Source organism: Anopheles ziemanni (genome assembly GCF_943734765.1).
Source record: "Anopheles ziemanni chromosome X unlocalized genomic scaffold, idAnoZiCoDA_A2_x.2 X_unloc_7, whole genome shotgun sequence".
Classification (NCBI taxonomy): domain Eukaryota; kingdom Metazoa; phylum Arthropoda; class Insecta; order Diptera; family Culicidae; genus Anopheles; species Anopheles ziemanni.
The window spans coordinates 442,501-465,000 of NW_026689839.1; the positions used below are offsets into that span (position 1 = coordinate 442,501).

The 22,500-nt window shown below is 46.3% G+C and overlaps 1 non-coding gene across 1 annotated transcript; it reads left to right on the forward strand.

The window, feature by feature from the left end:
- Positions 1–22,037: 22,037 nt before the first annotated feature.
- LOC131292520 (5.8S ribosomal RNA) lies at positions 22,038–22,192 on the forward strand. Its single transcript, XR_009190150.1, has one exon. It is a non-coding gene; the product is annotated as a 5.8S ribosomal RNA (ribosomal RNA).
- Positions 22,193–22,500: the final 308 nt, after the last annotated feature.

Here is a 22,500-nt window from a genome sequence, read left to right on the forward strand (position 1 = left end):
CTTTGGGTTCGCAAGGACTTAGAGTGCCGGGACGGGTTGGCGGATCCAACACTCTGGGTACCTCCGGGTACTTGGGGTTGGTTGAGGACTTGGTGAACAAACACTTGATATACACTCTTCGGATGTACTTCGGGTATCGCCTGTTGTCCGAGACCACTTGCATGGTTAGCAAGCGTTGTGGTCTAATGGCCCTACCGGGCAAACACTTTGGGTTCGCGAGGACTTAGAGTGCTGGTAGTGGTTGGCGGACCCAACACTCTGGGTACCTCCGGGTACTTGGGGTTGGTTGAGGACTTGGTGAACAAACACTTGTTGTACACTCTCCGGATGTACTTCGGGTGTCACCTGTTGTCCGAGACCACTTGCATGGTTAGCAAGCGTTGTGGTCTAATGGCCCTACCGGGCAAACACTTTATGTTCGCGAGGACTTGGAGTGCTGGTAGTGGTTGGCGGACCCAACACTCTGGGTACCTCCGGGTACTTGGGGTTGGTTGAGAACTTGGTGAAGATACCCCTGTCACCTTGTTCGAGGCCACTTGCATGGTCGCAAGCGTTGTGATACAATGGCCCTACCGGGCAAACACTTTGGGTTCGCAAGGACTTGGAGTGCCGGGACGGGTTGGCGGATCCAACACTCTGGGTACCTCCGGGTACTTGGGGTTGGTTGAGGACTTGGTGAGCAAACACTTGATATACGTTCTTCGGATGTACTTCGGGTGTCACCTGTTGTCCGAGGCCACTTGCATGGTCAACGGTTGAGGTGGTGATGGCGGGTCGGTGCTGTAGGGTGCCGGCCTGTTGGCTGCCTTGGCCGGGTTGGTTGGTTAACACTTGATTGAGCTTGCACCCGAGGGTAATGGCACTTGAAGGTGGGTACCGGCCGGCTGACCTGGTGTGATGGTTGGTTGGTGAACACTTGGCGGTACTTGCACTTGGCTGTGCTTGGACTTGAAGGTGGGATCCGGCTGGCCTAGGCCATTGGTGGTTGGTTGGTGGGTTAGCCCTTAGCTGGGCTGGCTGGCTGGCTGGCCATCGGTGGTGTGGTGTGGTGTGGTGTGTGGAGTCGAGCATCGCGCGCCGTTGCCTTCTTCGGAGTGTTGTGGGTACGCAAGTGCTTGCAGTGCAAGGAGGTTGGTGATGGAGTGACATTGCCTTCACCATGGAGTTGCGGGTACTTAGGTACTTGCAAGGAGATGGTGGTATGGTGGTGTTGCGTGTGTGGTGTTCGATTAGAAAGATATAATTTCTAAGTCCGGATTAGTGCTGTCAGTGGGGCCGCCGCTAACAGGTCCTGCACGGCCACCGTGGGGCTTGACTTGGCGCTATTCCGGACTTGGGGCGATCACGATGTCCCCGTGCGGGACTTAGAAGATGGAAGAACACAAGTACCCTTATCCCATGACTTGTGAGCGATTGGCATACGTTACCACATGAAGAGAAAAATTGGCTAAGTCCCGGATCCATATTATATGAAGAGAAAAATCGGCTAAGTCCCGGATCCATATTATATGAAGAGAAAAATTGGCTAAGTCCCGGATCCATATTATATGAAGAGAAATATCGGCTAAGTCCAGGATCCATATATAATAACCTAATAATCGGCTAAGTCCCGGATCCATATTATATGAAGAGAAAAATCGGCTAAGTCCAGGATCCATATATAATAACCTAATAATCGGCTAAGTCCAGGATCCATATATAATAACCTAATAACAGGCTAAGTCCAGGATCCATATTATATGAAGAGAAATATCGGCTAAGTCCGAGATTGGGTCTGTCAGACATACACTTTCAAGATACCACACAAGCAAGCAAGATGGCCTAGTGATGGAACCATATAATATGAAGAGAAAAATCGGCTAAGTCCGAGATTGGGTCTGTCGGAAATACACTATCAAGTTACCACACAAGCAAGCAAGATGGCCTAATGATGGATCCATATGATATGAAGAGAAAAATCGGCTAAGTCCAGGATCCATATAATATGAAGAGAAAAATCGGCTAAGTCCCAGATTGGGTCTGTCAGAAATACATTTCCAAGTTACCACACAAGCAAGCAAGATGGCCTAGTGATGGATCCATATGATATGAAGAGAAAAATCGGCTAAGTCCCAGATTGGGTCTGTCAGACATACACTATCAAGTTACCACACAAGCAAGCAAGATGGCCTAGTGATGGATCCATATGATATGAAGAGAAAAATCGGCTAAGTCCCAGATTGGGTCTGTCAGAAATACACTTCCAAGTTACCACATGAGCAAGCAAGATGGCCTAGTGATGGATCCATATGATATGAAGAGAAAAATCGGCTAAGTCCGAGATTGGGTCTGTCAGAAATACACTTCCAAGTTACCACATGAGCAAGCAAGTTACCACATGAAGAGAAAGCCGGCAAAGTCTGGGAATGTTACCACATGAACTGGAAAATGGTCAAAAACCTACCTTCACAGGGAACGTGAATAAGTAAGGCTGTAGACATCGGATCGACAAGCCAAAGACTGATATGGAAAGGAAATGAGTAGTACTAGCTTTCCTGAGAGTTGCAGAGCTTAGACTGCATATGAACGGAAGTTATTAAGCGTCAAAGTCAGAAAAGTTGCCCGAAGGAACACAAGTTCCAACTTAGAGCATGAATACCGCCTAGACGGTAAGAGGTACGGCCAGGCTTAGGAATAAGAAAATGTTGGCCAACATGTTCCCTAACTATCCCCCGAAGACCGTAAAGCAATCCAACATCAACCAAGAAAGTTATAGCCCGATCAAGGAAACACCTACTTTGCACCGATATTGCACCAAATACATGTACCAAGCACCTTCGGTTGCATACCTGCAGGGGCTTACCATAGTAGGCCATGGAAGACCGATATACCGAACATAATCACTTTCTATCTCCTCGGGTGTTGGAGATAGCGCTTTGCGGTATAAGAACGAAAGTTAGACCATATCTTGGTGCATCTTTTTGCCCGAGAACACAAGACCCTATCTACCAAGGCAAGAAAGTTGTGTGGGGACAAAATGTCCAAAAGTGCCCAAAGTGGCACACTTGAACCATATATTCGAGAAAAACACAAGTGTGGGCCCGAGCTAGCAAGTTGAAATGTTCTGACCGTCAGTAGCCCTAGTTGAGGTGCACTTATCATTATATGAGGCCAACGTGCCAGCTAGTCTCTAAAGGGGCGATATGGGTGTTCCAAGGTTTGTACCCAATTGAGGAAAAAACAGGGTAAGGTACGGTGTACCGCGAATAACTCGGGCTATAGATGTCCGATCGATGAGTTTGGCATATGTATGGAAAGGTCTCGACGAGACCTAACTACCCTGAAAGTATGAAGGCAAAGACTTGAATGACCGGGAAGTTATTAAGTGCACAAGTGGTAAAGTTGCACCAAAGTCCATGTTACCCGAAGTGGTACATGAACACCCAATATTCGACCAAAACACAAGTTTAGAGACGAGCTAGCGAGCTACATTGTTCAGACCGTCAGTAGCTCGCATCAAGACACGCATTTCATTATATTGAGCCTAGCCGCTAGCTCGACTCGAAGTCGGTCATATGGTTGGTTGATGGTTTGGACCGACCACGTGGTGTACCAAGGTGATGTACCTTTCATGAATTAAAACTCTGGCTGTATGGCACTGACCGACAAGCTAAGGTGTGATTTGGAATAGTCTTGAGTGGGACTATTTAGGAAAAATGCGAACAAAAAATCACAAAGTCCTTGGGCGAAGCTATTAGCGAAACATAGAGCAAATTGGTACCAAAAACTATGGAAATGGGACTTGAGTCAAAAATAACCGCAAGTTGGAGAAGAGATAGCAAGCTTGCGTAGAACAATTATATTTGGTGCATGGTATCACCAACAAAAAAGTATATGGGGCCAAGGTGCTGGCTGGCCTCCAAAGTGGAGATATGGGCGATCCAAAGTTTGTACCCAAGTACGAACAAGTATGGAAAAAACAGGGTAAGGTACCAAGTACCATTAATAACTTCGGCTGTAGATGGCCGAGCGAGGCAAACGGCTCACCGTTGGAAAGGTCTTGGGGAGACCTATCTACCCTGAAAGTTTTATGAGGCTGAGTTGAAAGACCACGGAGATATTAGGTGATGATGGTCCAATTCGGGGACCAAGTCGCAGGAAATGGCACTTGACCAAAATCACCCTTGGAAGGTGAATACCGGCTTACCGGTAAGAGATAGCGACTTGGCGTAGAATATTCATAAGTTGGGCGTGTAGAGACGCAACTTTCATTATATGGGGCCAACCCGGTCAGGGTGCTCCAAGTCGGTCGTTTGGTCGGTTTATGGTTTGGGCCGACCACGTGGTGTACCAAGTTGAGGTACCTTTCATGAATTATAACTCGGTCAGTTTGCCACCGAGCGACAAGCTGCGGTGTGTTTTGGAATGGTCTTGAGTCGGACTATCAAGGAAAAATACAAATAGAAAATCAGCTTGTCCATGGCCGAAGCTATTAGTGAAACATATAGCAAAATGGGTCCAAAAACGAATGAAATGGGACTTGGACCAAGAATAACGGCAAGTTGGAGAAGAGATAGCAAGTTGGCGTAGAACAATTATATTTGGTGCATGGTATGACCAACAAAAAAGTATATGAGGCCAAGGTGCTGGCTGGCCTCCAAAGTGGAGATATGGGCGATCCAAAGTTTGTACCCAAGTATGGCAAAAACTGGTAGAGGTACCTTTCATGAATTACTGCTCAGGCTGTATGGCACTTAGCGGGACGCTTGGCTCTGGTATGGAATAGTCTTGAGTGGGACTATCAAGGAAAAATACGAACAAAAAATCACCATGTCCACGGACGAAGGTATTAGCGAAACTTAGAGCGAAATTGCGACCAAGTCGCTGGAAATGGCCCTTGGACCAAGTATACCGTCAAGGCGGTACGAGATAGCGAGTTGACGTGGAATATTTATAAGTTTGCCTCCACGAGACGAAAGTTTAGTTATATGGGGCCAACCCGCTCAGGGTTGTCCAAGTCGGTCATATGGCTGATCGAAATTTTCGACCAAGTACTGAGAAAACAGGGTAAGGTACCGTGTACCTCGAATAACTTTGGCTGTAGATGTCCGAGCGAGGCAAACGGCATAGCGTTGGAAAGGTCTTGAGGTGTTCTAGGCACCCTGAAAGTTTGAAAAGGCTATCTGGAAAACTCGTGGAGATATTAGAGAAACATTGGGCCCAAAAGATACCAAGTCGCAGGAAATGGGCCCTCCAAGAACACCCTAAAATCCCAATTACGGCTAAGTTGCAGGCCAGCTAGCGAAGTGAAATGTTCTAGGCATAACTAGAACACGTTAATGCGCAACTTTTTGAATCAGAACTTTTTTCGATATCTGGCCCCCAAAGGGGGGATATGGGCGATCAAAGGATTTTTCCAAGTTTCGGTACTTTTTACGGTATCGCTCATAGCTCCGGCTGTATGCAAGCAAATGACAATCTAAGACATGATTTGGAAAGGTATTGAGCAGTACTAACTTACGTTAGAACACAGCGAAGCGCTATCGGTTCATGACAAGGCCGATATAAGCAGTCAAAGATGAAAAATGTTGACAAAATGAACAAAAATTACCTTGGTACGCGAATAGCGGCCAGGGATGAAGAGGTACGAAGGTGGTGTAGAAGAATTATAATTAGGGCTTGGTACGCTCTAAAAGTTTGCCGAAGACCGCAAAGCGCTCAGACCCATAGAAAGTGGCCATTTGGGCCGAACAGTGCGTGCAAAGAGGTGAAAATGCAAAAATTGCACTTTGGGTGGCGATTTGCGGGGGGAAGGAGGGGTCGGAGGGCAAAATGTCCCTTGTTCAAAAAGTCTTATCTCGTCGAGATCTACAACATTGCCGAAGACCGCAAAGCGCTAGCTCGCAATCGAAAAATCGAGAATTTGAAAATTTTCTAAGTCTTGGGCTCCCTAAGGAAAAGTTTCAAAAATCACGTTTGTCCCCAATTTTGAAGGGGAAGGAGTCGGTTCCGGGGCATGGTGTCTTCGGCAAAAAGTCTTATCTTTTTGCGTACTTTCGACTAGTTCAATAAAAATTTTTGACCCAAAATTTGTTCGGCGGACCCCTAGGTCGAAAAACCCGAAAAAAGTCGAAAAAAGTCGAAAATGTCGAAAAATGAGAAAACCTCATATTCGGACTCTACACGAGCCCCAGATATTGAAAAGTGAAATCCGCGGTCGATTTGGAACAAAAAATTGACCTAGGCAAAGTTGTATGGAGGTAGGGACCCCTGAGAAAAAAGTTTGGTCCCGAGGCTCCTTGGACCACCAAGTCCCTAGGTCGGACCAAAATCGGAAAAAATCCGACCAAAGTCGAAAGTGTCGAAAATTTTAAAAAACCCCTTTTGGGGCCCTATGGCCTCCCTAGATAATGAAAAGTGAGGTCCGCGGCCGATCCGGAAGAAAAACTTGACCTAGGCAAACTTGTATGACGGTGGGGACCCAAAAAAATTTCGATGAGTGTAGTTTAGACAGGCCGGAAAATGTATCGGTGGTCCGTATCAAGGGACGTCTTTTAGTTCCATGGGGTGGTGGTCGTCGAACAAAGTCGCCTAGGTCGACCACCAGAAAGACCAGTCGTGTTGTAATGGATGTTTTGACCACTTTACTAGGGAAACCTAGTAGGTCGAAGCAAATTTGGGGTTCGAGATGAGTTGGTGAAAGTTGGTCCAACCTAGGTGTGCTTGGTGGAGGTTGACCATGAAAGTAGAGCATGATGGGAATGACCATAACTTTGGTTCTAGATGTCGGATCGGTACACTTTCGGCAGTTTTGGAAAGGTGAAGGCCTGCTCTAGCTATGTTTCCTACCAAGCTGAGCGCCTACTAGTGACCCGGAGGAGGTATTAAGGGTCAAAGGCAAAAAGGGGTACCCTAAAGTGCGTGTGACCAAGAAAATGGGAAAAACGGTATCGCCTATAGCTCAGGCTGTATGGCTCGGATCGGAAAGCTTGGATATGCGTTGGAAAGGTCTTGACGAGCGCTAGCTATGTGTCCTACCAAGCGAAGCGCTAGGTGTTGAGCAAGTCGGTCATATTAGAGGGCAAAGGTGAAAAATGGTGGTTTAGAGGCGAAAATTCACCTTATGATCGAAAATAGCGGGCGAACGATAAGAGCTACGAACACGGCGTAGAACAATCATAAGTACGTTACCACAAGACCTAACTTTGGCCAATATAGAGCGAGAAGATCGGAGGTACCCATCAGGGTGATATGGCTGGTTCAAAGTTGGACCAAAACGAGACTTGAGAAATGGATTGAAACACGGTATCGCGAATAACTCAGGCTGTATGGAACGGATCGACAAGCTTAGATCAGTGTTGGAAAGGTCGAACCGAGCGCTAACTATAATCCCAAACAACCGAAGCGCTAAGTGTTGAGCAAAACTGAGTTATTAAGCGACAAAGTGGAAAAATAATACCAAAATTTCCAAAAATCACACAAGACCAAGAATACCGAGCAGGCGGTAAGAGATAGCGGGTTGACGTAGAATACTTATAAGTTTGCCTCTACGAGACCTAAAAGTCGTCCATAGAGAGCGAGAAGATCGGACCACTCTGGAAGGGTGATACGAGTGGTCAAAAATTGGCAAAAATGAAACATGGCTAAAATGGATTTGACTTGTGCACCGTATAGCTCCGGCTGTATGGCATGGATTGTTAAGCTAGGATATGTTTTGGAAAGGTAACACCCAGCGCTAGATACGACTAGAAGAAAGCAAAGCGCTAACTAGCATGATTTGGAAGTTATTAAGTGTCAAAGTCGAAAAATGTTACCAAAATTGAAACTCGAGTACATTAAGCCAAAAAGTACAAGTTGTGAAATTTGGACTTACGAGTAAAATACCGAGCAGGCGGTAAGAGATAGAGACTTGGTGTAGAACAATTATATGTTGGGCATGTTATAACCTATATTTGGCCCGAACATAGTGACGAGATCGGTGGTACCCAAAAGGGTGGTACAGGTGTTAGATGGTTTTCCCAGAGCATAAGCTCCACATGATATGGAAAACGGGAAACATCATAACTTCGGCTGTATGGCATGGAATGGAACGAACAAGGTATCGATGGAAAGAGAAAAGGTAGCGCTAACTATAATTCCTACCAAGCAAAGCGCTAGCATGTGACCGTTCGGGTGTTATTGTGAGTCAAAGTCAGAAATTGTTACCACGAGAGGCGAAAATCCGACTAAGTCCATGAATACCGGGCTGGCGGTAAGAGATACGGCTTGGCCGTAGAACATTTATAAGTTGGCCAATACAAGACCTAAGTTTCGTCCATAGACGACAAGAAGATCGAAGATACGTGAAGGTGAGATATGGGCGTCCCAAAGTGGGCCTTTGAAAAAGTGACAAACTTCCCTTATAACAGCATACACCAAATATCTCTGGCTCTATGGCACCGAATAAGAAGTTGAGGTCAGCGATAGAAAGGTGATAGTCAGCGCTAAATATCATACGAACAGAGTGAAGCGCTAAAGGGAAAGGATCTTGGTGATATAAGGTGACAAAGTCGAGAAAAGTTGCCTCAAAATCATGAAAAATGTGAAAAAATGGCTAAGTCCCGGGTGCCTTAAGGGCAGGTTGATCGAATGTACCGAGCTGGCGGTACGAGATAGAGACTTGGTGTAGAACAATTATATGTTTGGCATGGCAAGACCTACATTTGGTCAATACAAAGTGAGAAGATCAAAGAAACCCGTAAGGGTGATATTGGTGTCCAAAGGTAAAAAGCACTAAGTCTTGGGAAACTTATATGAAGAAAAAGGACCCTGATGGGTCATATAGGATGGATCGAAAAATCGGCTAAGTCCCAAAATTTGGATGTCAGAACTACACTCATGTGTTACCACACCAAGCAAGGCAAACTTATATGAAGCAAAGGACCCTGATGGGTCATATGGTATTTTACGAAAAATCGGCTAAGTCCCAAAATGGTGATGTCAGAACTACACTAAAATGTTACCACACCAAGCAAGGCAAACTTATATGAAGGCAAGGACCCTGATGGGTCATATGGTATTTTACGAAAAATCGGCTAAGTCCCAAAATGGTGATGTCAGAACTACACTAAAATGTTACCACACCAAGCAAGGCAAACTTATATGAAGGCAAGGACCCTGATGGGTCATATGGTATGGATCGAAAAATCGGCTAAGTCCCAAAATGGGGATGTCTGAACTACACTCAAATGTTACCACATCAAGCAAGGCAAACTTATATGAAGGAAAGGACCCTGATGGGTCATATGGTATTTTACGAAAAATCGGCTAAGTCCCAAAATGGGGATGTCAGAACTACACTCATGTGTTACCACACCAAGCAAGGCAAACTTATATGAAGGCAAGGACCCTGATGGGTCATATGGTATTTTACGAAAAATCGGCTAAGTCCCAAAATGATGATGTCAGAACTACACTCAAATGTTACCACACCAAGCAAGGCAAACTTATATGAAGCAAAGGACCCTGATGGGTCATATGGTATTGATCGAAAAATCGGCTAAGTCCCAAAATGGGGATGTCAGAACTACACTCAAATGTTACCACACCAAGCAAGGCAAACTTATATGAAGGCAAGGACCCTGATGGGTCATATGGTATTTTACGAAAAATCGGCTAAGTCCCAAAATGGGGATGTCAGAACTACACTAAAAAGTTACCACACCAAGCAAGGCAAACTTATATGAAGCAAAGGACCCATATGGGTCATATGGTATTTTACGAAAAATCGGCTAAGTCCCAAAATGATGATGTCAGAACTACACTCAAATGTTACCATACCAAGCAAGGCAAACTTATATGAAGCAAAGGACCCTGATGGGTCATATGGTATTTTACGAAAAATCGGCTAAGTCCCAAAATGGTGATGTCAGAACTACACTAAAATGTTACCACACCAAGCAAGGCAAACTTATATGAAGGCAAGGACCCTGATGGGTCATATGGTATTTTACGAAAAATCGGCTAAGTCCCAAAATGGTGATGTCAGAACTACACTAAAATGTTACCACACCAAGCAAGGCAAACTTATATGAAGGCAAGGACCCTGATGGGTCATATGGTATGGATCGAAAAATCGGCTAAGTCCCAAAATGGGGATGTCTGAACTACACTCAAATGTTACCACATCAAGCAAGGCAAACTTATATGAAGGCAAGGTCCGTGATGGGTCATATGGTATTTTACGAAAAATCGGCTAAGTCCCAAAATGATGATGTCAGAACTACACTAAAAAGTTACCACATCAAGCAAGGTAAACTACCTAGGTGAACCCTAGGAAGAAACACGGATCAAGTCAGATGGCCTAAGTCAAGAGTGCAAGTGACCTAGGCAAAGTTGTATGACGGTGAGGACCCTGAAAAATCTGGTTAGTGTAGTTTAGACAGGGGAGGTTTTTGGGTCGGCTGAACCTCCTTATTTTGGGTTTTGACCTCCTCAAGAAGCTACACCTAGGCAAACTGCCTAGGGTGAAAGTGCGAAGACCAATCGAATAGTAAGACAAGTTTTGACCGATCGCCCTAGGCAAGCTTGTATGAAGAAAGGGACCCTAAGGGTCATATGGAAATACATGAAAAATCGGCTAAGTCCCAAAATTGGGATGTCAGAACTACACTAAAAAGTTACCACATCAAGCAAGGCAAAGTACCTAGGTGAACCCTAGGAAGAAACACGGACCAAGTCAGATGGCCTAAGTCAAGAGTGCAAGTGACCTAGGCAAAGTTGTATGACGGTGAGGACCCTGAAAAATCTGGTTAGTGTAGTTTAGACAAGGGAGGTTTTTGGGTCGGCTGAACCTCCTTATTTTGGGTTTTGACCTCCTCAAGAAGCTACACCTAGGCAAACTGCCTAGGGTGAAAGTGCGAAGACCAATCGAATAGTAAGACAAGTTTTGACCGATCGCCCTAGGCAAGCTTGTATGAAGAAAGGGACCCTATGGGTCATATGGAAAATCCATGAAAAATCGGCTAAGTCCCAAAATTGGGATGTCTGAACTACACTAAAAAGTTACCACATCAAGCAAGGCAAAGTACCTAGGTGAACCCTAAGAAGAAACACGGACCAAGTCAGATGGCCTAAGTCAAGAGTACATGTGACCTAGGCAAAGTTGTATGACGGTGAGGACCCTGAAAAATCTGGTTAGTGTAGTTTAGACAGGGGAGGTTTTTGGGTCGGCTGAACCTCCTTATTTTGGGTTTTGACCTCCTCAAGAAGCTACACCTAGGCAAACTGCCTAGGGTGAAAGTGCGAAGACCAATCGAATAGTAAGACAAGTTTTGACCGATCGCCCTAGGCAAGCTTGTATGAAGAAAGGGACCCTATGGGTCATATGGAAAATCCATGAAAAATCGGCTAAGTCCCAAAATTGGGATGTCTGAACTACACTAAAAAGTTACCACATCAAGCAAGGCAAAGTACCTAGGTGAACCCTAAGAAGAAACACGGACCAAGTCAGATGGCCTAAGTCAAGAGTACATGTGACCTAGGCAAAGTTGTATGACGGTGAGGACCCTGAAAAATCTGGTTAGTGTAGTTTAGACAGGGGAGGTTTTTGGGTCGGCTGAACCTCCTTATTTTGGGTTTTGACCTCCTCAAGAAGCTACACCTAGGCAAACTGCCTAGGGTGAAAGTGCGAAGACCAATCGAATAGTAAGACAAGTTTTGACCGATCGCCCTAGGCAAGCTTGTATGAAGAAAGGGACCCATAGGGTCATATGGAAATTCATGAAAAATCGGCTAAGTCCCAAAATTGGGATGTCAGAACTACACTATAAAGTTACCACATCAAGCAAGGCAAAGTACCTAGGTGAACCCTAGGAAGAAACACGGACCAAGTCAGATGGCCTAAGTCAAGAGTATAAGTGACCTAGGCAAAGTTGTATGGCGCTGAGGACCCTGAAAAATCGGGTTAGTGTAGTTAAGACAGGGGAGGTTTCAGGGTCGGCTGGACCTCCTTATTTCGGGTTTTGGCCTCCTCAAGAAGACAGACCTAGGCGAATTGCCTAGGGTGAAACTGCGAAGACCAATCGAATAGTAAGACAAGTTTTGACCGATCGCCCTAGGCAAGCTTGTATGAAGAAAGGGACCCTTAGGGTCATATGGAAATTCATGAAAAATCGGCTAAGTCCCAAAATTGGGATGTCAGAACTACACTAAAAAGTTACCACATCAAGCAAGGCAAAGTACCTAGGTGAACCCTAGGAAGAAACACGGACCAAGTCAGATGGCCTAAGTCAAGAGTATAAGTGACCTAGGCAAAGTTGTATGGCGCTGAGGACCCTGAAAAATCGGGTTAGTGTAGTTAAGACAGGGGAGGTTTCAGGGTCGGCCAGACCTCCTTATTTCGGGTTTTGGCCTCCTCAAGAAGACAGACCTAGGCGAATTGCCTAGGGTGAAACTGCGAAGACCAATCGAATAGTAAGACAAGTTTTGACCGATCGCCCTAGGCAAGCTTGTATGAAGAAAGGGACCCTTAGGGTCATATGGAAATTCATGAAAAATCGGCTAAGTCCCAAAATTGGGATGTCAGAACTACACTAAAAAGTTACCACATCAAGCAAGGCAAAGTACCTAGGTGAACCCTAGGAAGAAACACGGACCAAGTCAGATGGCCTAAGTCAAGAGTATAAGTGACCTAGGCAAAGTTGTATGGCGCTGAGGACCCTGAAAAATCGGGTTAGTGTAGTTAAGACAGGGGAGGTTTCAGGGTCGGCCAGACCTCCTTATTTCGGGTTTTGGCCTCCTCAAGAAGACAGACCTAGGCGAATTGCCTAGGGTGAAACTGCGAAGACCAATCGAATAGTAAGACAAGTTTTGACCGATCGCCCTAGGCAAGCTTGTATGAAGAAAGGGACCCTATGGGTCATATGGAAATTCATGAAAAATCGGCTAAGTCCCAAAATTGGGATGTCAGAACTACACTATAAAGTTACCACATTAGCAAGGCAGACTTGTATGAAGAACGGGACCCAGGTGAAAGTAGCAAATATCCCAAACCGAACATGAATATTATACACACAAGAGTACGAACATAAAGGAACACGGACCAAGCGTGCCGAGAGAATCGGTACTATAGAGCCCTCGTGGTTCTACACAAAGACTTTATGTTAGGGGTTCAAGCCCCATAGTACTCAAACGGTGACAGTAGCAAATATCCCAAACCGAACATGAATATTATACACACAAGAGTACGAACATAAAGGAACACGGACCAAGCGTGCCGAGAGAATCGGTACTATAGAGCCCTCGTGGTTCTACACAAAGACTTTATGTTAGGGGTTCAAGCCCCATAGTACTCAAACGGTGACAGTAGCAAATATCCAAAAACGAACTGGAATTTACATTCTGTTGGTCATGCGGTCGTCCAAAGGGGTCTAGTATCCTGGGATGACAAGCATCACGGGCACAGTCTCGTATCAAAACAGTCGAAGAGGCCCGCGAAAGCTTGCTTTCCATGGCTATGCGATGCACAAATTGAGTTTCTCCGTAGTTATACACAGCGCACAGGTGAAAGTAGCAAATATCCCAAATCGAACATGAATTTTATACACACAAGAGTACAAACATAAAGGAACACGGACCAAGCGTACCGAGAGAATCGGTACTAGAGCCCTTGTGGTTCTACATTGAGAGCCCTCGTGGTTCTACATAGATACTTTATGTTAGGGGTTCCAACCCCATAGTACTAGAACGGTGGAAGTAGCAAATAAACCGAACGTGGAATTTACTTTCTGATGGTCATGCGGTCGTCCAAAGGGGTCTAGTATCCTGGGATGACAAGCATCACGGGCACAGCTCGTATCAAAACAGTCGAAGAGGCCCGCGAAAGCTTGCTTTCCATGGCTATGCGATGCACAAATTGAGTTTACTCACCGTAGTATAAAACGAACGAACCGAACCTATCCGAGTAGGGATAATGGGCGCAGTAACATACTTCTGTGACCCAGCGAGAGTTGAACGAGGTGACATGAACTGTCAGTGGCTTATATCAGATGGGATACATACATGAGATTGCTTTCAAATCTACACTCGAAAACCTAACCAAGTAAAAGCGAACGTGGGGAGGATTCGAAACTGGTAACGAAATCTTAAGCTGGAAAGAGTCATCACTATGGATACATATTATGCGAAACCAATCAAGTGCTCATTACTGATCCAAAACCGAAGAGCACTAGTGAACACCTTAATCTCACTCTAGTTCACATCCAAGTGATCGACCACGTGTGTGAAGCAAAGACCAATCGAATTCCTCAATGGACCGAACACTATGAACAAATGGCCAAAAACGTTATAACTATCCAAACATACTACTATCTAGCGAAAGTCATCACGATGGAACCATACCATGATCTTTAACCTATAGCGCTCACCATATTCCTACCCAGAGTGCAAGTGAACAGATTGCCCACCCTTACCCAGTTCACAACCACGTGATCGACTAACATACCGAGGTTACCACAAGTCAAAGTTATACGTTTACAAGCGCAAGACCAATCGAAAACCCCGAAAGCAATCTCGACCCAAAATGTATTATCCGTGAGTGTAGTCGAGTCTCGTACTCGTCATCTGTAATCGTCGGATAGAATATCCAGTACACGGTTGTCTTTCCAAATGAAATCTACATACAGAACTCGCTCTTGGCAAATGGGTGGCAATGGCGCAATCAGGAGCGAGTTCCCGTCCGGGTGCCAAGTGATTGGCAAATGTCTGGGGGAAAGCAACCATATATTGATTTGTCTGTTAGTGTACTGGGTGTTTGAGGTATGTAGTATCCACGCTTGGTTGGGTGTGTCAGAGGACCATGGATGCGTTCACAACCCCAATTGGGGTACATCGGGAATGATTTTGTGGAACCGATGTGCCCGGCACACACTAAGTTTTGTTGCAAGTTAATAGTGTGCCATGTCCGGGGGGGTTGTGATTAAACTCTGGTGAATTGCGTACTGTGGTGATTGGGGTATGAAAGCCCCGCAGTTGCAATGATCGGACGCGCCTAGCGTGTCCTTTAGTTGATGGTAGGGAAATGAAGGCCCTTGTCAGCTCACCTAAGTATTCATGGAAGTTTGGCATAAGGTCGCTGTGGTAGGGGTATGAAGGCCCCGTCAGCGCATGCACAATCGGGCGCACGTGCGCTTAGCGGAGTCGAATGCCGCTCAAGTGCCTGTCCGGTGCATCGGGTGTGTGTGATACGAGGGCAATGAGGTTCGCACGGGGGCTCGCCTCCCGTGTGCTACCGGACTTGACAACATATAGAACGTGGTGTTTGCTCCTCCGGGTGCAATGGGACAATGAACATTCGAACGCAAAGTCGGAATTCTGGTTGATCCTACCAGTAATATACGCTCGTCTCAAAGGTTAAGCCATGCATGTCTAAGTACAAACAGATTTAATGTGAAACCGCATAAGGCTCAGTATAACAGCTATAATTTACGAGATCATCAACCTAGTTACTTGGATAACTGTGGAAAATCTAGAGCTAATACATGCAACATGCCAGGACCCTCGCGGGAACTGGTGCACTTATTAGTCAAACCAATCGCGGGTTCTCCGTGTCATTGAGTTGAAGTCTGGATAATGATGCTGATCGTATGGTCTCGCACCGACGACAGATCTCGCAAATATCTGCCCTATCAACTATGGATGGTAGTATAGAGGACTACCATGGTTGCAACGGGTAACGGGGAATCAGGGTTCGATTCCGGAGAGGGAGCCTGAGAAATGGCTACCACATCCAAGGAAGGCAGCAGGCGCGTAAATTACCCAATCCCGGGACGGGGAGGTAGTGACGAGAAATAACAATATGAAACTCTTTAATGATGTTTCATAATTGGAATGAGTAGAGCATAAATCCTTCTACGAGGATCAAGTGGAGGGCAAGTCTGGTGCCAGCAGCCGCGGTAATTCCAGCTCCACTAGCGTATATTAAAATTGTTGCGGTTAAAACGTTCGAAGTTGATACTTGTCCAACACAGTCCGGCTCCGCCGACCCGGTCAACCCGTGGTCGGTGGGCCAAGTCGGAATCTGGTTGCGACTCAATGGTGTGGTAGGGCACCAAGTCTGTGTCATGGTGTGCCCTTCAACGGGTGCAAGTGTAACATAGAGCTCGACCGCTCACGTTTACCTTGAACAAATTAGAGTGCTTAAAGCAGGGTGCCCAAACGCCCTAGAATAATCTTGCATGGAATAATGGAATACGACCTTGGTCTAATCTTTCATTGGTTTGTACTCAGACCGGAGGTAATGATTAACAGAAGTAGTTGGGGACACTAGTATTACGGCGCGAGAGGTGAAATTCGTAGACCGTCGTAAGACTAACTAAAGCGAAGGCATTTGTCAAGGATGCTTTCTTTAATCAAGAACGAAAGTTAGAGGATCGAAGGCGATTAGATACCGCCCTAGTTCTAACCGTAAACGATGCCAACTAGCAATTGGGAGACGCTACAACCAGGTGCTCTCAGTAGCTTCCGGGAAACCAAAGTCAGGTTCCGGGGGAAGTATGGTTGCAAAGTTGAAACTTAAAGGAATTGACGGAAGGGCACCACAATGAAATGGAGCTTGCGGTTCAATTTGACTCAACACGGGAAAACTTACCAGGTCCGAACTTATGGAGGTGAGACAGATTAATAGCTCTTTCTCAAATTTAAGGGTAGTGGTGCATGGCCGTTCTTAGTTCGTGGATTGATTTGTCTGGTTAATTCCGATAACGAACGTGACTCACATATGCTAACTAGAACGCAGTCAGCGTTAATGCGTCGATGCCGATTGGAACGGGTTAGGACCTTTCGGTGGAGTATGACCTGACACCTTCGCTGTTCGTGTGCGCAAGTGCACTTACGGTACGCTGCTTAGCAGGACAATTTGTGTTTAGCAAAATGAGATCGAGCGATAACAGGTCCGTGATGCCCTTAGATGTTCTGGGCTACACGCGTGCTACAATGTGGGTAGCAGCGTGTCTCCTATTCCGAGAGGAACGGGAAATCACTCAAATACTCACTTAGTAGGGATTATGGATTGCAATGGTCCATATGAACTCGGAACTTCTAGTAAGTGCTGGTCATCAGCCAGCGTTGAATACGTCCCTGCCCTTTGTACACACCGCCCGTCGCTACTACCGATGGATTATTTAGTGAGGTCTTTGGAGATGATCGTTCGCTGGATCCTCGTGAACCGCGTCTGCTTTATCGAAGTTGACCGAACTTGATGATTTAGAGGAAGTAAAAGTCGTAACAAGGTTTCCGTAGGTGAACCTGCGGAAGGATCATTAGTGGCCAAGTGATCCTTCCAGAAGTCCGAACCTGCGGGTTGAGACTTCGGCACAAGTTGCCATATGATAATTGACGAAACACTATAGAAGTCCGAACCTGCGGGTTGAGACTCAGGCACAAGTTGCCATATGAAAGTTGACGAAACACTAACAAGTCCGAACCTGCGGGTTGAGACTTAGGCACACGTTGCCTTATACATGACTTCGAACAAATACACAAGTCCGAACCTGCGGGTTGAGACTTAGGCACAAGTTGCCTTATACATGACTTCGAACAAATACACAAGTCCGAACCTGCGGGTTGAGACTTAGGCACAAGTTGCCATATGAAAGTTGACGAAACACTAACAAGTCCGAACCTGCGGGTTGAGACTTAGGCACACGTTGCCTTATACATGACTTCGAACAAATACACAAGTCCGAACCTGCGGGTTGAGACTTAGGCACAAGTTGCCTTATACATACATTGGCCAAATAAACAGAAGTCCGAACCTGCGGGTTGAGACTTAGGCACAAGTTGCCATATTATATTCGATCAAACACTAAGTAGTCCGAACCTGCGGGTTGAGACTCAAGACCGTAACAAGATGTCACTATACAAGTCCGAACCTAAGGGTTGAGACTTAATGCGATCTAGATACCAAGTTGACATCCAATACCTGTTGAGCAAAACCAAAGATTCCCTGTTCTCGAATGATTACACTATATAACAGGGAATCATGAAGAAATCAAGCAAGCGTGAAACAAAGTCATCACTTGGGCATGCTCGATAGCCAACCACATGACCTTAACCTAAGAGAGCATGCAAACCACATGATACCTATAAACGATTAACCCGCCCTAGTTCAATCGTTCACCAAGTGATGACTTCAGTATGGCTAAGAGAAAAACTTTTAAATGGGAAAAACTCTAAGTCCGAACCTCCGGGTTGAGACTTCCGCGTCGGAGGTGGGCGCACCTCCTATCCGAAAGATGATGAATCAGGGGTGTTCGGTCAGCAATGGTCGGATGCCCCGTCGTAGTCCAACTATGACAATCAAAGTCAAGACCTCCGGGTTGAGACTTTCCGCGAGTACAAGCATAAAGGAACACGGACCAAGCCGTACCGAGAGAATCGGTACTAGAGCCCTCGTGGTTCTACATTGAGAGAGCCCTCGTGGTTCTCATTAGGGGCTTTATGCAAGTCGTACTCAATACTGTGGTGTGAAGTATAAAGTATAGTCCTCGCCTGGTCCACGCTGCTTCGGCGGTCCTGGGTAAGATAGTTAATTCTAGCTTGCCCTATAGTGGAATGAGGACACTTAATGCTTCGTCTTTTAGCGGCGGCTAGACTCCTCCTCACGGGGAACGAGTTGACGCGCACAGCGGCGGCTTACGCACTATGGCAATCATGGATGCCTGAAGATTCCGTGAAGTTCTCCCCTGGTCCACGCTGCCTCGGCAGTCCTGGGTAAAATGGAATATTTCCAGCTTGCCCTATAGTGGAAGAGGACTATCCAACAACACAAAGTCAAGACCTCCGGGTTGAGACTTTCCGCGTCGGTGGTGTCGCGCACCGCCTATCCGAAAGATGGTGTAACAGGGGTGTTCGATCAGCAATGGTCGGATGCCCCGTCATAGTCCAACTATGACAACCAAAGTCAAGACCTCCGGGTTGAGACTTTCCGCGTCCGGAGGTACGCGTACCGCCTACCCGAAAGATGGTGTGCTTCTGGGGTATTCGATGAGTCGGATACCCCGTCGTAGTCCAACTATGACAATCAAAGTCAAGACCTCCGGGTTGAGACTTCCGCGTCCGGAGGTACGCGTACCGCCTACCCGAAAGATGGTGTGCTTCTGGGGTATTCGATGAGTCGGATACCCCGTCGTAGTCCAACTATGACAATCAAAGTCAAGACCTCCGGGTTGAGACTTCCGCGTCCGGAGGTACGCGTACCGCCTACCCGAAAGATGGTGAATCAGGGGTGTTCGATCAGCAATGGTCGGATGCCCCGTCGTAGTCCAACTATGACAATCAAAGTCAAGACCTCCGGGTTGAGACTTTCTAAGAGTACAAGCATAAAGGAACACGGACCAAGCCGTACCGAGAGAATCGGTACTAGAGCCCTTGTGGTTCTACATTGAGAGAGCCCTCGTGGTTCTCATTAGGGGCTTTATGCAAGAAGTACTCAATACTGTGATGTGAAGTATAAAGTATAGAGTCCTCCACTGGTCCACGCTGCTCCGGCGGTCCTGGGTAAGATAGTTCATTCTAGCTTGCCCTATGTGGAAGAGGACTCAATACCCTACCTGTTGAGCTTGAAACAAAGTCATCACTTGGGCATGCTCATATTGCCATACACAATTACATTATATTCGAATGAGCATGCAAGCGACCCTATATAGACCGAACCAAAACGATAGATACCGCCGTAGTTCACCCCCACCAAGTGATGACTTCAGTATGGCTAGTGTGTGAAGTATAAAGTATAGTCCTCCCCTGGTCCACACTGCTTCGGCGGTCCTGGGTAAGATAGTTAGTTCTAGCTTGCCCTATGTGGAAGAGGACACAATACTTAATACTTAGAGTACAAGCATAAAGGAACACGGACCAAGCCGTACCGAGAGAATCGGTACTAGAGCCCTCGTGGTTCTACATTGAGAGAGCCCTCGTGGTTCTCATTAGGGGCTTTATGCAAGTCGTACTCAATACTGTGGTGTGAAGTATAAAGTATAGAGTCCTCCACTGGTCCACGCTGCTCCGGCGGTCCTGGGTAAGATAGTTCATTCTAGCTTGCCCTATGTGGAAGAGGACTCAATACCCTACCTGTTGAGCTTGAAACAAAGTCATCACTTGGGCATGCTCATATTGCCATACAATATTCCATTATCTACTAATGAGCATGCAGCTATATGATTATAACCTGTAAACGATTACCCCGCCGTAGTTCAGCGCTTCAACCAAGTGATGACTTCAGTATGGCTAGTGTGTGAAGTATAAAGTATAGTCCTCCCCTGGTCCACACTGCTTCGGCGGTCCTGGGTAAGATAGTTAGTTCTAGCTTGCCCTATGTGGAAGAGGACACCATACTTAATACTGTGGTGTAATGAACAAAGTATAGTCCTCCACTGGTCCACGCTGCTTCGGCGGTCCTGGGTAAGATAGTTAGTTCTAGCTTGCCCTATGTGGAAGAGGGCATACAAGACAAAGTATAGTTCTCCCCTGGTCCACGCTGCTTCGGCGGTCCTGGGTAAGATAGTTAATTCTAGCTTGCCCTATGTGGAAGAGAGCATACATGAACCAAGAACGAAGGTTATGATCGAGGAATGATTCGACAACTAACCGATGGTATGAAATGTGAAGAATTCAAGCAAGCACACAATCAAGTCATCACTTGGGCATGCTCGATAGCCAACCCTATGACATTAACCTAGTAGAGCATGCGAAACCCAATATATATACAAGTAATGTAAACGATGCCTCCCTAGTTCAGCGCTTCAACCAAGTGATGACTTCAGAATGGCTAAATCAAATCGGTTCAAAACATACCATCGGTACCCTATTGAAACACACAAGTCGATATCAAACCTCTTAATTGTGTAGTCCTCCACTGGTCCACGCCGCTGCGGCGGTCCTGGGTAAGATAGTTCATTCTAGCTTGCCCTATGTGGAAGAGGGCACATTACTCAATACTGTGGTGTTATGAACAAAGTATAGTCCTCCTCTGGTCCACGCTGCTTCGGCGGTCCTGGGTAAGATAGTTAATTCTAGCTTGCCCTATGTGGAAGAGGGCATACAAGACAAAGTATAGTTCTCCCCTGGTCCACGCTGCTTCGGCGGTCCTGGGTAAGATAGTTAATTCTAGCTTGCCCTATGTGGAAGAGAGCATACATGAACCAAGAACGAAGGTTATGATCGAGGAATGATTCGACAACTAACCGATGGTATGAAATGTGAAGAATTCAAGCAAGCACACAATCAAGTCATCACTTGGGCATGCTCGATAGCCAACCTCATGACATTAACCTAGTAGAGCATGCGAAAACCAATATATATGTAAACGATGCCTCCCTAGTTCAGCGCTTCAACCAAGTGATGACTTCAGAATGGCTAAATCAAATCGGTTCAAAACATACCATCGGTACCCTATTGAAACACACAAGTCGATATCAAACCTCATGATTGTGTAGTCCTCCACTGGTCCACGCCGCTTCGGCCGTCCTGGGTAAAATGGAACATTCCAGCTTGCCCTATGTGGAAGAGGGCACATTACTCAATACTGTGGTGTGAAGTATAAAGTTCAGTTCTCCCCTGGTCCACGCTGCTTCGGCGGTCCTGGGTAAGATAGTTCATTCTAGCTTGCCCTATGTGGAAGAGGACACTTAATACTTCGTCTCTAAGCGGCGGCTTGACTCCTCCCTACGGGGAACGGGTTTACGCGCACAGCGGCGGCTTACGCACTATGGCAGTCATGGATGCCTTACGTTTCTTTGAAAAGTGTGTTCCTCCCCTGGTCCACGCTGCTTCGGCAGTCCTGGGTAAGATAGTTAGTTCTAGCTTGCCCTATGTGGAAGAGGACACGTAGACTTACTGTGGTGTGAAGTATAAGGTTCAGTTCTCCCCTGGTCCACGCCGCTTCGGCCGTCCTGGGTAAAATGGATTCATCCAGCTTGCCCTATGTGGAATGAGGACACTTTATGCTTCGTCTCTAAGCGGCGGCTTGCTCCTCCCTACGGGGAACGGGTATACGCGCACAGCGGCGGCTTACGCAAGTTAGTCACCCTCGGCAGTGGATCACTCGGCTCATGGATCGATGAAGACCGCAGCTAACTGCGCGTCATAATGTGAACTGCAGGACACATGAACATTGATAAGTTGAACGCATATTGCACGTCGTGGGAACCTACCATGATGTACAGATGACTGAGCGCTTATATTTGAGAAATGTATCGCATACATTTAACTACGCCGTGACACCCGTCACGAGACGTGCACCATGATGTTAACTAGGGTCGCGACGACCCGCTAGCATTAAAGAACCCGTGGTTTACAATATACTGGCATTGGAATTCGAAGTATTTAGAGCGTCCGTGTTCCCGCGTGAGGCGGAAGTACGAGGAGAAGGCGTGCTTGTGGTGTCTGTGGTGGTGTTTACTGATGTCTAGCTTCAGCTTATTTATTTATTTAAATAGAAGCGAAGATGTCAAAGTAGCGTCGAAGCAGCAGCGGTAGCACAAATGA